Source organism: Silene latifolia, chromosome 1 (assembly GCF_048544455.1).
Source record: "Silene latifolia isolate original U9 population chromosome 1, ASM4854445v1, whole genome shotgun sequence".
Lineage (NCBI taxonomy): Eukaryota > Viridiplantae > Streptophyta > Magnoliopsida > Caryophyllales > Caryophyllaceae > Silene > Silene latifolia.
Window position 1 is genome coordinate 89803899 of NC_133526.1, and position 14969 is coordinate 89818867.

Sequence of the window (14969 nt, forward strand, 5' to 3'; positions counted from 1 at the left end):
GGACCAAATTTCTTCATCTTCTTCACTTAAATAACTTGATCACTACTACAAAAAACGTTATAGACATCAGTTAAGACCAATAGACATCGGACTTAAGTCTAATGTCTATTGATCAATAGACATCAAACTTTTGAAAAAAATTGATGTCTATATGTCATATAGACATCGGATTTATAGGAAGGCTGATGTTGATTCCTTATCATAGACATCAGATATCTTAAAAATATGATGTCCATTTTAAAAGATAGACATCAGGTTGTTACAAAAATCTGATATCCATAATTATTATTTTTAATAAAAAAAAAATTATTTATTACGATATTGTTGTCCAAAAAATTACTCATACATCACAAATACAAGATAATCCCATAATTAACCCCAAAAAATCTTTATACAATTAACCGATTATCCAAAGTCAATTAAAAAAAAAATCTATACAATGTGTCAACCTAAGCTCACCCATGCTTTAAGACAACAGTCCCACCTCCACCTAAGAGCACCCATACTTTAAGACAACAGTCCCATTTATCAGCATCTCACCTTCTGCCTCTACTCTTTCACTTCATTTTGCCATATTCGAATTCCGTTCAATGGCACTTCTTGACCTGAAAGTTGACACCCACCATAAACTTAGAAACAAGAAAACGACTGCCACACCGACCCTCCTTTACTTCATTCAAAGGTATGCTCTAGAAAGTATTCATTTAAGAAAAAGACAAAAAAAGGCATGACACGAAAAAAAAACAGCTTAAGAAAGCAATCAAGTAAATTTAGTATACAGAAACTGATATAAGGCAACAGAAAGTACACAAACTTAAGAAAGAAGATATAAGTTAAGATGGATATAACGAGTTTAGATTTACGAATGATAGATGCACACTATGCTCAGTTCTCAGATGAAAGACTAACTATCCAACATAAGTATAATTTCAGCTACTGTCTACCTGCTCAGAAAGGGGCTAGCTAGGATGCAACTGTCTAGAGTCGGCCGGCAGCTGTTGTTGACCTCAGTCTCCTAAATTGGTAGCCATAAGAAGATTGTGGTTGTAAGAAAGGGGCATGATTGTTGATTTTATTAGGCACCAATCAGTCTCCTAAATTGGTAGCAGTCTCATAAAGCCACATATCACCACTAGTGTATAGTCGACAAATGACATTGACTAAGGTAAATACACTAAGAAGAATATAACATGTACAGTATGAAGTTAAATGAAAGCTCCAAATTAGGTACCTGTTGAGTAGTTGCACTTTGAACTCCATATTATTGAGTCATGTACCAAAGACCTAGATAAATTTACAAAATAGAGAATAATTAATGAGTTATCAGCAATAGCATCAAAATGCAAAAAACTAGTCTATAGTCGACAAATGACATCGACTGAGGTAGACACTAAGAAGAATATAACAAGGGTTTTTCTAACCTATGCCCACTAGAATGCATTTATTTCTTTCCTTTTTGGGTTTTTTATCCTATGCCTAATGGGCATAGGTTAGAAAAACCGATATAACAATTATGAAGTTAAATGAAAGCTCTAAATTAGGTACCTGTATCACTAAGTCCTGTACCAAAGACCTAGACAAATTTACAAAAGAGAGTATAATTAATAAGTTGTCAGTAATAGCAGCAAAAATGCAGAAAACTAGAGTCCGAAATTGGCCTTTTTTAGAAATTAAAACTTTAGGCACCTCTTTCAGTAAGAACTATTGATTTATTTAGCATCTCCGAACAAGAATTCTTTATACTGAAAATAAAGATCAATCAGGATTCACCTATGGAAGTGAGGCCCATATTTAGTTCAGCAGTTAAAAACCACACATTGACAAAGAAAGACAAAGAAGAAAGGTTTCAAATCGTTCAATACCCGTTCAGAATCATTGCCATTCCCTTGGCCTAAATAAAGTGGAAGACTGATCAACATTTCATCATAATCGATATGTACAGCCCAATAAATTGAGTCACAACCAGGGTTTTAAATCTCGGTATCGGTCGCGATCGCGGTAGCGGTCGCGGTGTCACGGAATCGCTCCTGAACCGCTTGTCGCGGACCTTGACTCGCTTGTCGCGCCCGATTTTTGTTGTACAATGTTTTATATCTTTTTTATTATTTATATATGTTTTAGATGTTATATTATGACGAAATATGTCCACAAAAATATTTTCAAGTACTAAATTAAAATCTCGGTGTGTATCGGTAAACTGGCTGAAGCACGTTAAAATGTAAATGAATTATTGAAGGAAGGAAATAGATAAATACTTAAAGTAACTAAAAAAAAAGTGTTTAAAACAAAACATTAATTAAAAAAAATAAAATAAATACTCTTAACAGTTGCCTATATCGAGTATTGAGTACACACATGACTAATGGTATCCCATTAGCCACGTCTCACACCCCACTACCACATATGATAAATTAATTAATAAAATAAAATAAAATACTTAAATATACCTACAAACAACTCCCAAGTCCCAACTCCCCAAACCTAATTCCTAAAACATTACAGTACTACTCAAGTACTCATCAGTCATCACCCATCTTCATCCCTATCATCTTCATCCCTGTCAAATTTTCACTCAACCAACCCAGAAAATTAACACTAAAATAAGATTATCTCGTCTGAATTATCCTCTGCTCGTCTCATCCACAAAATTTAAACATTTGCATCTTTATTTGTTTTAGATCTCTCTTGTTTTCATTTGTTTCATGAATTTCTTTATTCAATGAACCCAGGTATTCTATCCTATCTAATTGAATCTCCATATCCAATCGTCATTAAAAAAATTTCAATTCGTTTATAAATTGTATTTTTTTCAAATTATATTGTTCAGATTTATATATGCATTTTATAGAAAATATTTATTAAATTTTTTGAACTTTATTATTTTTTTAACCAGATTTTTTTTTATAAATTATGAATCTGGTTATAATAATTTTGATTTCATTTTAAACTGAGCTTTTTTTTAAATGATTTTTTTAGTGATTATGTATTTTAAAATTATACCCATTCAATTTTAATCATGCTAAATTCTGAGCTTTAATTGCCAATTGTAATTTATTTCTTTTAAGTATGCCATATAAGATTGATATCAATATTAGACATTTTTTATTTATTTTTACATAATTTCCTTACTGAATGGCGATGATAGTTTAATAGTGATATTTTACTATTGTAAAATTACAAAAGACTTTATATGTCAGTATATAAACTTAAAGCTAATGTATTTTGTAATTGAACTATTGTAAAATGAACAATGAAATTTGCTGTCAATTAAATTGCATTTGGGACGTGGACCTGTAATTCAGGAAACAAAAAATTGCCTTTGACAAATTGACTTTCAACCACAGTGCGACAACTCAGCACTGTGGTTGTTGCTTTAATAAATAAGATGCGTGGGGTGAGTGGCGTTAGGTGATTTTAAATTGATTTTGGGTAAAAAATTATACATCAGATATTGTATAGTCTGATGTTTATTGAAAGTGGAGTTGATGGACATCAGTTTTTTTGAAACGACTCATGTATATTGAATTGTATGAACATGGTTTTTTTTTTAAAAACTCTTATGTCTATATATTATACATCAGTTTTATTAAATCTTTGATGTCTTTTAAGTGATGTCTATAATGATTTTTGTAGTAGTGTACAGATCTGTCTAACACACCATTTATACTAGATACGATTGTCATAATGCTCTCTCTGCACTGGGAGCCTTTATGACCGGCCTATTTTCCCACACTTGATACAATATTTAAAGATTTCCTCATATGTGAATTGAACCCACAGAAGATGTCCCATATCCATCGTCAGGAAAAACCCCGGCATTAAAGGCTCATTAAGCTTAACACATAATATAAGACGCAAAAAGTCATTCTCAGGTATCATTTGAAACGGTACAGCATGATAGTAGTGACTCAGCAACTTACCTGCAACATTTGCCACATGCATGTTTAGATACTCGAATGGAAGTCCACATACGCGCACCTAGTCTTCGACAAATGGAAAAAGGACTGTTCTGGGCATAGTATCTGGGTACCATCTATAAAAAACCATGACGTCTCCATCATTGGTGACAGTACTCCTTGCTAGAAGACCTTCCATATCCTCCACTTCCTCAAAGTGAAAGACATAAATTTTCCCCATACGAAAAACAATGATCCCCCCTAGTACTCCACTTTGTTCTGATAACATTATTGGCCTTCTCCGCTTCAAATAGACGATAATCTGCAAGAAAACCCTAAATACAATGTCCCCAGAAAACCATTGCTAGACCTTCCCAACTCAGCAGGATCAACATTAATAACTCCTCCTGATCTTGGGTAGAGCCAGATGTTGACATGCAAAGGGTTAATAGAGTGAAAATCTGCATTTGGAAAAGGATGATGAAAATTCCGATGATTGTAGAAGTTTTGATGAACATCATCTATCCCCCTCCCCAACATTCGCTAGAGGATATCTACCAAATTGAGCTTCGAAATGCATTATTTTACTAGGATAACGTTTTTGTTCTTGAATTGAATATTTGAGATTAAGGAAATGTCAAGAGGTAGATGAGAATTGATGAACCATATTCTAAGTTTAAATAGGGATTAATAACCCTAATTTGCGCGCTAAATCTAGAGATGTAATCCGTCACCCCCATCACAGAAAAAGCAAAACGAAGAGATTGGGGATAAAAATCTCGAAAACGCTCAAATCCTTAACCTCATTTAATTTTCCAGCTGAGTAATAATTGGAATTATTTTGTAAAGATTAGGAAGGCAATAATCAGACTTTTTCAGAGAAGAAATCTAGGGCTTCTTAACACCCAATGAATGAAGAAAGGAAGTGGAAAATTTTCGTGTAAACCGAGTAAAGAAGGTGCTCTCAATAATTGAGAGTAAAAGCTCTCTCTAGAGCGTTAGAGAGAGAGAGAGTGTGTGTGTGTTGCTCATGTTTCAACCTAAAAGGGTTTTTAACTAGAGGTGGCAATTCAATTATTGACACGACACGAAAACACGACACGAACCCGACACGAAATTAGCGGGTTATGGTTACAATTTTGTGACCCATTTAAATAATAGGGTTGACACGGACACGACACGGAATTTAAATGGTTCGGATTAGGATTGAGCTATTTTGACACGAATAACCTGTTTATTTAAAAGTGTCATAATATATTTGGGTTGAATCAATAAACCAAACAAACAACTTACAAAGATGCGTTTTCATTCATCATTTTTGGGATAATAGGGCTATAAAGCTTAGTTTAGTTTAATAGTTTATTGGGTTAAATGAGTTAAGTGGGTTAAAAATGACCTATTAAAATATCAACGGGTTAAATATGTCGGGTTGGATTATGGAAAAATTAGATAGGTTGGGTTAGGGTTGAGACAAATGACTCATTTATGTAATTGGATCGGATTAGGATTGAGATCGTGGTACCCGTTTAAAGTTGACACGAACAAAAACCCGACACAACATAATCTGTTTATTAGGTTTACTTTTAACAATAAAATGTGCACTTTTTAACTGGTTGTATCCTACGACAAGCACTCTGAGAGCATCCACATTGAAGAGGATGGTGTATCCTCTTAACACCTTCTCTCATCTAAGAGGATGTCCTCTTCAATGTGGGATCAATTTAGACATCCTCTTTGAAAGAGGAAGAGGAAGACTTCCTCTATTTTTAGAGGAAGTACAACCTAGGCCCTTGTGCCAATTAGTCATACATTTCCACCATGTGGCATATAATTTGTTTATTTTTTATTTTTTGGTCATTAAAAAATTAAGAGAGGATAAAAAAGAGAATCCTCTTTGATGTGGGAAAAAAATAGAAGAAAACTTAGGAGGAGGATGAAGATAGTGGGAAATGAGGTGTCAAAAATATAGAAGGAAAGAGAGAAAATAAGAGGAAGTTAACATACTCTTCAATGTGTATGCTCTGAGTCGCTGATCTCTTGATTTTGCTACTGCTAACGTGCGCGGTCTTAGGTTTTGCTGATTGGTCAAGCACTGGCAGCGTAGATTCTTTTGTCTCCACTCTCTACTAGTGCGTTGATTATTTTTGTTATTTTTAAGTTGTTCTTTGTTCCACAGCCCTTTTATTCTAGTACTCATGTAGTAATGTTTAAGGTTTAGATGAATAGATACCCTTTAAAGTAAAATGAGATTTGATTGATGGGACCATACAAAAAATTAATGTAAAAAATATACTCTTTTATTCCGCCTATAGCTTCGTTTTCATTATAATACTCCTCACATATATTAGAGAAAGGGGAAATATAGGCTGAATAGAATTGAGTAGTACATTTTAATATATTAAAAGGAACATTTAATTACTGTTGATAAATTCACTTAATTTGTTTTATAAGGACAAATTGTTTGATAACGCTGGCTAGGGGAATGTGGTGAGGATACTAGTGTGTAGTTATGGTTGTGGGTAGGATAAGTTGGGATGGGCATATTAAGCGAAGAGAAAAAATTGAATTATTTGGTGTCATTATATATGTTAGGGCTTTTTTTTATAAAATTAGAGAATTTATTATATAATAAGACAATTTTATTGCAGACATACTTAAAATAAAAAGGAAGTAGACATTGAGTAGTGGTCACCAACCAAAAGACACTAGATATGTTCGTATGTTTCACGTGGTTATATATATATATATATATATATATATATATATATATATATATATATATATATATATATATATATATATAAAGTCAAGATCCGGTGAGAACTCCTATATATTTGAGGATTGAGGATTTGTGAATACAATATCACAAGTTCTTCAATAAAATATCACGAAAAATCAGACCTTTGTCAAAAAAAAAAAAAAATTTTTTTTGAAAAAAAAAAAAAATTCACAGGTGTTTTTTTTATGTGATATTTTATCGAATAACATGTGATATTGTATTGAAGAACCTCTGATATTGTAACACAATCCTCAATCCTCAAAAAGATAGTGTATCCTCACATGATCCCATTCCTATATATATATATATATATATATATATATATATATATATATATATATATATATATAGGCGGGATCTCGTGAGTTTGATTTTTACGGTGAGTTGTGAGTTTAAAAAATCTAAACCATTAAATTAATATAAGATCTATGCCTCAGATCTAATCCCGTCATGTCCAATAAGTTGAACCTCCCAACAACTCAACCAGTATTCTTTTACGTCTAAAAACATTATTTTGTCCAAATTTATTTCTCTCTCCTCTCATCTTTTCCACGCACTTTGCAATTGATTCAAATCATTTTTACAAAAAACTCACAAATCATACTACAATTCAATCAATTAAAAACAAAATCAAATAATCCAATTGTGAAAGGCACCATTAACCTTGATATCTGCATAATTGCATATTCAAAGAACTAACACCACCACCTACAGGGCGTCATTAACCCTCCCTTAATACAAACCTTACGCCCTAATTGATTCCAACAATGATTCCGGAATCTTCTTCATATCACCATGGATTTCAGGGAATTTGTCGAAGTATATCGGCGCGTGCATCGCTTCGAATACTTGTTCGACAGCGTTTGTGACGAGATGTCCGATTCCGTCGCCCGGAATTAAGGTTACGGGTCGTGGAGTGCCATCGCCGGGTCGGGGCATGTAGGTTACAGATCGGGTTGTCTGGGATTGGTAGAGTTGGGATTTTGAGGAGATTTGGGAAAGGCGTTTGAGGATTGGGAAAGGTGTTTGAGGATTGGGAGAGATTTGGGAAAGCTGAGCCAATATCACCTTTACTGAGTTTAGGTCCAAAATTCTTAACTACCGACACAGTGGTAAGTGAACAACGCCTATCTTTTGACTGTACAGGTCGCTTAATGAACTACTGCTGTTGACACTTGACACTTGACAAGTCGACATCTTCTTGGACTCCTCTCTGCTATGAACCAAAGCTATTTACAAGCCTGCTGCTCTATTTGCAAGCCTAAAGCCTGCCTGTTGGTTTTCACTTGTAATTGTGTCCACCTTAAAAACAGTTTAGTTTGTGTATGGTAGGGATTATGTTTCTTAGACTCTAATCAACTTCCTAATATCGGCTGAACTTGACAGCCAAGTCTGCTATGGCTTTGCTTATGTAGTTATGATTTATGTAGCCTTTTAACCGATGAATTTAACCGATGAATTTAAGGTCTAATGCATGTTAAATTATTCCAGTGTTGTTCAGTGTCTTTTTTTCAAGAGATTCCCAAAATTGGTTGATAATTGAGTACACCTTGATCCCGAATGGCAACGGTTTCGTCAGTTAGTTCCCTGCCACCAACTAATCTTAAGATGGCAAGACGACCGTAACTGATAGCTAGATGAGTTCTGTTAGTGTTTTCTATTTCTTACTTGTATTTAGTAGTTTATGATGTTGATTTACTGGTTATAATCAGAATAACAACACAATAATAGCAAAATAACACCAGAATAACATCGGAATAACAACATAATAATACCAGAATAACAACACAATAACACAGGAAAAAAAGAGAAAAAAAAAATTAAAGTAGTAAAAAAAATCAAAGTGACACCGGAATAACATCACAATAACACCAGAATAACAGCACAATAACACGTAATATAAAAAAGAGTAAAAAAATCAAAGCAGTAAAAAAAATCAAAAGTGACACCGGAATAACATCACAATAACACCAGAATAACAGCACAATAACATGTGGTAAAAAAGTAAAAAAATCAAAAGTAGTAAAAAAAATCAAAGTGACACCGGAATTACATCACAATAACACCAGAATAACAGTAACACCAGAATAACAACACAATAACATGTGGTAAAAAAAAGAAAAAAAAATCAAAGTCGTAAAAAAAAAATCAAAGTGACACCGGAATAAAATCACAATAACAGCAGAATAACAGTAGAATAACAACACAATAACACGTGGTAAAAAAAAGAAAAAAAATCAAGGTCGTAAAAAAAATCAAAGTGGTACCGGAATAACATCACAATAACACCAGAATAACAGCACAATAACATGCGTTAAAAAAAAGTAAAAAAATCAAAGTAGTAAAAAAAAATCAAAGTAGTAAAAAAATCAAAGTGACATCGGAATAACATCACAATAACAGCAGAATAACAGTAGAATAACAGCACAATAACACGTGGTAAAAAAAAAAAATCAAAGTCGTAAAAAAAAAATCAAAGTAACAGCAGAATAACATCACAATAACAGCGGAATAACAATAACAGCACAATAACATGTGGTAAAAAAAGAGAAAAAAAACCAAGTCGGAAAAAAAAATCAAAGTAAAAAAAAAGCACAATAACAGCATAATAACACGAGGTAAAAAAATAAGTGAAAAAAAAATTCAAGTAAAAAAAAATCTGGTACAAAAAGAAAAAGAAAAAAAGGTAACATAATGAGAAAATTTGAGAAAAACATAAGTGAAAAAAAAAAATCAAAGTTGTAAAAAAAAAGCATAATAGCACGAGGTAAAAAAAAAAGGAGATGAAAAAAAAGTAAAAAAAAAAGAGTAGCGCTAGAAAAAAGAGAAAATAAGTAAATGACAGTGATTTTATATGACATGTAAGATTAGATGTTGACCATTCATCTCTAATATAATCTAGTGGCTGAGATTTCCAAGCACAAACTCACAACTCACCATAAGAAACAAAACTTACAAGAACCTAACTCTCTCTCTCTCTCTCTCTCTCTCTCTCTATATATATATATATATATATATATATATATATATATATATTAAAATTACAGTGTCCGTCATTGATCAAAGTGATAAATTTACTCATCGTTGGTGCTCTCTCGAATGGTAAACGACTACTAGTTAAGAAATTCGCTTTATTTTCATAGATACAACGATTGAAAGCCGGACTTCATAATAATTCAAGGGAGTAAAGCATACAAAAAAGACCCAAAGTATCACAAAAAAGTGTTATAAGAGCATCCGTAAAGGTGAGATTCCCCATATTTTCTCTTTCCTTCTCTTATTCGTTCATCTCATTTTCCACTAACTTTTCCATTTACCCTCCCCAATTTATATCTACATCTATGCAACAATGGGGTTACCCAACAATATTAATTACACCCAAAAATTTGGGAGCCTCTGTAACACCCTCATCTACCAAGGAGCCTTAACAAGACCTTCCCCAGCAGATAAGGGCGTTGCCATCTCGGTTGCCCGAGGACAGTAATAATCAAACTTCGATAAAAGAACAGTTATAATAAATTACAAGTGATTTAAACCAAACAAAAGATACAACTCGCGATAACTAACAACTAGGTGAAACTATTTCTGCCAAGACTCGTGGTATACTCGTCCCTCCAAGCACTCAGCTACGATCCAGACATCAACCTGCTGAAACCGACTGCTCACCATAGTGGATCACGACACACACAACACAAGAAGACAACACAACAACACCACACAAGGTTAGTAACTGAAGGAACAAATACAAAAGCAGGCACAACAAATACAGCAACACACATACACCACCTCCAATCACCCACACATCTCTGACTGCCCGAAGGTCCAGTCCTGCCGGATTACCAATCGCAACTAGTAATCCACACCGCCAGTGGAGGACCGCAACCGTTCCCACCTAAGCCTCGCTCATCTCATCCGAGCGATAACCCATGTTACTTAATGTGTACATCCCCTTCTGTGGCGGGTTCCACAGAGGGTTATCAAGGGCGTGAAGTCACTCCCGCAAGTGATCCCACTCAGCCGAGGATGCACCTCGAGAATCACAGACAAACAATCGCCACCAACCACATTATACAACAACAACGGTCAGCCATAACCAATCTACACCACCAACAACGACACTCACTACAAGAATTTCGTTCTCGGGCTACCAAAGTAGGCGACGGAAAAGCGTGGTCGCGTAATTGGCGACTGAAAAAAAACTCGGGCGACTGAGTTTCGTCGCCAATTTGGCGACTGAGTTGGCGACTGAAACTTTGCGAATAGCGACCGATTGACGTCGCTAATTTGGCGACCGAGGCTAATTCCGTCGCCAGTTTCCGTCGCCCGCCCAATTACTTTATACCGCCCAGATTTCCTTCCCATCTCTCTTACTTTACGAATTCATTTAAAAAAAAAACAAGAGGCGACACCAAGAGACCCGACGCCGCTTCCACTTACATCCACCGCCCCTACCCTCAACGCCACCCCACTCAACGTCACCCCACCACCCCGACTTCACCACCGGCGACCACTAAGACCCCACCACCAACGACACTAATTTCATTTGAAGGTATGTATTTTTGTTTATAATTTCAATTTCTTAGATTAATTTTAGTTTTTTTTTTGTTTAATTTATCATTTTAATTAGTTTATTTAGTATATTAGTGTTCTTAGTATGTTAATTTTAAGATAGTTTTAGTTTGGTTAGCATAAATTAATTATAGTTTAGTTAGTATTAGTGTTGTTAGAATATGTTAATTATAGTGTAGTTTTTTATTTAATTTGTTTGTTGAATTTGTTCTTGTAGTTAGTTATTTGGATGTTGTTATGATGTTTAATTAGTTAGGGTTTGTATAAATTGATAATTAGGGGGAATAGGAATTGGGGGTTTTTGTGAATTTGGTAATATTATTTGAATTAGGGTTGTAATTGACAATGTATTGGTGATTTTGATGATGTTAGTATACTTAATTGACAAAAGTTAGTCTAATGTTAGTATTGGTGAATTTACCAAATTAGTATAATGTTAGTATAATTTTGTATTTAATTATGTTAATATTGATGAAGGTGGTAAATTGGTATATATAATGTTAGTATGATATTACTTTAGTAAATTGCTAGTCTTGTTAAAAACTAAGAAGTGTAATGTTGTATGAGTTATATTGTTAAAAATTGTTGTTTGGAATATTTTTTAGATTAAAATGAAGAGATCGGAACACAAATGGATGTACGAAGATAGGGTAGATAAGTGGAAACGTCCCACCGGTAGATTTGTAAAGGGGGTTCTTGAGTTTATTGAGTTTGCTAAACAACAAGATGGATATGATTTTGTAGAAAATAAACTTAAGTGCCCTTGTAGTAAATACAAAAACTTGAAATATTTTCATTACATTCAAGTAGAAGAACATCTTTATACAAATGGGTTTTCTCCAAATTATTATAATTGGATTTGTCATGGAGAACCATATTCTCCAATTACCGAGCAACCTCAACCAAACAAAATGATAACCCATATAGAAATATGGTATTTGATGCTTTGGAGTTTAATACTTTTAATTAGGACAACCACGAGCCTATCATTGAACAAGAACCAAACCCACGAGCAAAATCCTTTTTTGAAATGTTAAAGGCTTCAGAAAAACCTTTATGTGAAGGGAGTATAATGGCATTGTTACACGCCGCCTAACCTTAAAATGCGAGTTTAATATGCCATTTAATGTCGTTGATGCTATTGCGTCTTTGCTTGAGGGCGCTATCCACGACAATAACGTCATGACCCGAAGTTTCTATAATACCAAAAAAGTAGTTAAAGGCCTTGAGTTTCCGCATCAAAAGATTGATGCATGTCCTGAAGGATGTATGCTTTTTTGGGGAGATGATGCTTTGCTTGACAAGTGTAAGAAATGTCAAAGGGGTAGATATGAGACAAGTGAGGGAGATATTGTTTTGAAGGGAAAAGGCAATAAGGGTAATAAGACGGGTCAAAAGAGTAAGAAACCAATATCACAAAACCAATTAATTTATTTTTCTCTTGCTCCAAGACTTCAAATAATGTATGCAAAAAAAAACATTGCTGAACAAATGAGATGGCACAAAGAAAATCCTCGTACACCGGGGAAGATGTGTCATCCGAATGATGGAGAGGAATGGAAGCGTTTTGATAAGATTTACCCTGATTTTGTCGAGGAACCCCGCAATGTTCGACTTGGCATATGTACGGATGGATTTGCCCCTTTCACCCAATTTGGTAAACCTTACTCTTGTTGGCCCGTGATAATCACTCCATACAACTTACCACCTTGGTTATGTTTGAAAAGGCAGTTTATCTTCTTATCGCTAATTATTCCCGGGCCTAATAACCCAAAAGCCAATTTGGATGTTTATTTACAACCATTGATAGAAGAGTTGAAACATTTGTGGGAAGTTGGTGTGAAAACATATGATGTGTCCTTGAAGCAAAATTTTCAACTAAGAGCTTCACTTTTATGGACCATAAATGATTTTCCCGCCTACGGTATGCTATCTGGATGGTTTACCGCGGACAAAAGACATGCCCTTGTTGCATGGATAAGAGCAAAGCATTTTGGCTTCCTAATTCCAAAAAAATAAGTTGGTTTGATTGTCATATAACCTTCTTATCGGATAGACATCTAAATAGAAGGAACAAAAAAGCTTTTACTAAAGGTAAGGAGGTGCTTGATGATGCTCCGGATCGGCTACCAGGGGATGAGTTATGGGAGTTGATTTGTGATTTGCCATCTACTGTTGATGGTACTGAAGAAGAGTTTAAAGAGTTGAAGAAAAAGAAGAGCAGTAGGTTTAAAAGAAGCATTTTCTGGGACCTTCCGTATTGGAATATATTGTTACTCAGGCACAACTTGGATGTAATGCACATAGAGAAGAATTTCTTTGAGCAACTCATTCATATGATTATGGATGTAGAAGGTAAATCCAACTCTAGACAACCAACAGTACTGAGTAGGAAAACCTACTTTTAGCAAACCGCAGCGATCCCGCGCACGACCGCAAGACTGTGGGAAATAATCTGTATACTTCCCTTAAAATTAAAGGATTATAACGAATTTAATGATGACGATCACTAGTCATAAAATAAAATGCATAAACAAAAGAAGAGGATTCAGAAATAACCTTCGGTCCTAGCAAATATGGCCTAAGAACAATATCAAAATTGATATTCGCCTATTAGTTGCACCCAAGACGATATGAGATATGCCCTTTGATAATGCTAGAATCGATCCAAATTTTCTGTAAAAATTTTGGTTGTTTTTTTGTGTTTTTCTGATGAGGGAGGAGGCTAGGTTAAAAGAGAATTAGGGTTGAATAATGATCACCCTATTCTACTTATTGTAACCGAAATATGGGAGTGAATTAGGGAGATTTAATCTTCCCTAATTCGGCCCACTATAACCGAAATAAGGAGTATAATCTCCTTATTTGTGGTTATTCCAAAAATGTATAAAATGTGTTAAAATTGCCATCTAGTGAGGATCGAACCCATGACCTCTTGGTTTGTGTACCCTCACTATTACCACTATGACACATTCATCTTGTTGATATTAAATATAACCGATTACATTTAATTACGAATTAACAGATTAATTCGTCCAAGCTAACATTACATACATTTAATTAAATATAACTTATTATATTTAATTTACGAGTTGACAGTTAATTCGTCTCAACTAATATTATTTAATCTTCATTAAATAATTGTCTCATCAACACATTGCTTAACTGTTTAGTCATATTAGGCATCAATGTGATCATATTTCTATAATCACATCTCTCAAACACATCCTATAGGTGTGACCTTTAGGGACCAGTTGATCACCGCCATCTGTATGATAATAACGTCAAACTTTCTAGCAAGCCAACCGTTATTAGGTAAACGTTAATCAACTGATTAAATATACGAAGTATACCCTTGTGAACCTGTAAGAGATTTACAAATGTTATCACACTAATTTGTGGAGGACACAAGCTCCAACAAAGACAACAAGCAATCACCATAACCACCTATAACAACCAGCATAACCATCTATTACTACTACCAATATCATAACTGAAGTCAAGGGAGACGATGACGATGATGACAACATACCTATACGAAGCAATCCGGCGTCAAGACCGCTACCCGACTCAAGAATCCCATCCCTCTGGTGTAACCACTCTCAAAATCCTCAAGGACATGGCCCATGGTGGAGGAGAAGTGAAATGACGGCATCTAGGTTTAGGAATAAAGGTGGAGAAATGATTTGGGTTTCACGATTTTACGATTTATAATTCCCCGCTGA

General features: G+C 34.4%; 1 long non-coding RNA gene across 2 annotated transcripts; it reads right to left on the reverse strand.

Annotated features, from left to right (window-relative positions):
- Nucleotides 1-332: 332 nt before the first annotated feature.
- Nucleotides 333-1957, reverse strand: LOC141597002 (uncharacterized). Of its 2 annotated transcripts, XR_012522671.1 has the most exons (5): nt 1863-1957; nt 1687-1742; nt 1546-1573; nt 1232-1284; nt 333-605 (listed from the first exon to the last, which is right to left on the reverse strand). It is a non-coding gene; the product is annotated as an uncharacterized LOC141597002 (long non-coding RNA). The 2 variants fall into 2 exon arrangements; XR_012522666.1 differs by having other exon boundaries at nt 1687-1957.
- Nucleotides 1958-14969: the final 13012 nt, after the last annotated feature.